This window comes from Pteropus vampyrus, unplaced genomic scaffold (assembly GCF_000151845.1).
Source record: "Pteropus vampyrus isolate Shadow unplaced genomic scaffold, Pvam_2.0 Scaffold8, whole genome shotgun sequence".
NCBI lineage: Eukaryota > Metazoa > Chordata > Mammalia > Chiroptera > Pteropodidae > Pteropus > Pteropus vampyrus.
The window spans coordinates 10,135,492-10,136,397 of record NW_011888789.1 but is presented as its reverse complement, the minus strand read 5'-3'; the positions used below and the strand labels follow the sequence as shown (position 1 = coordinate 10,136,397).

The following is a 906-nucleotide window of genomic DNA, read 5'->3' as shown; positions in this document are numbered from 1 at the left end:
TAGGCGTTGCATTAAATTGGTAGATTGCTTTGGGTAGTACGAACATTTTAACAATGTTAATTCTTCCTATCCATGAACACAGGATATCAAATCCTTCCATTTATTTGCATCTTCTTTAATTTCTTTAACGTTTCATGGTTTTCCAAGTACAGGTCTTTTATGTTCTTGTTTAAATTCATTCCTAAATATTATTTTGATGCAATTATAAATGGGTCTGCTTTCTTAATAGTTTCATAATTTGTTATTGGGTGTGTAAAAATGCAATCTATTTCTGAATATTAATTTTTGCTCTGTTATTTTACTAAATTCTTTTATTAGTTCTTAACAGTTTTTCGGTGGATTCTTTGGGGTTCTCTATAGTACTGTTTCAATTGCAAATAATGAGTTTTACTTCTTCCTTTTCAATTTGGATGCCTTTTATTTCTTATCTCTGGCTAGGACTTTCCAGGACTGTAAGAGTGGACAACCACGTCTTGTTCCTGATCTCAAAGAAAAGGCTTTCAGCTTTTCACCTTTGAGTATGATGTTAGCTGTGAGTTTATCATATATGACCTATATCATAGTGAGGTATGTTCCCTCTGTCCCTGCTTTGCTGAGAATTTTATCATAAATGGATGCTGGATTTTGTCGAATGCTTTTTCTGTATCTATTGATATGACCATACAATTTTTATCCTGCATTTTGTTTATGTGGTGTCTCAAGTTAATTGATTTGTGGATATTAAGCCAACCTTGCATCCCAGGAAAAAATCCTACTTGATCATGGAGTATGATCTTGTTAATGTGTTGCTGAATTTGGTTTGCTAGTATTTTGTTGAGGACTTTTGTATCTATCTTCATCAGGAATATTGGACTATTTCTTTCTTTTTTTGTAGGGTCTTTGTCTGGGGTCGGTATCAGGGTAATG

General features: G+C 33.1%; 1 protein-coding gene across 4 annotated transcripts in view; it reads right to left on the bottom strand.

Moving 5' to 3' along the window:
* UNC5D (unc-5 netrin receptor D) overlaps nt 1–906 on the bottom strand; it is a 507,025-nt gene that overhangs the window by 110,206 nt on the left and 395,913 nt on the right. The gene's annotated exons all lie outside the window — the stretch shown is intronic.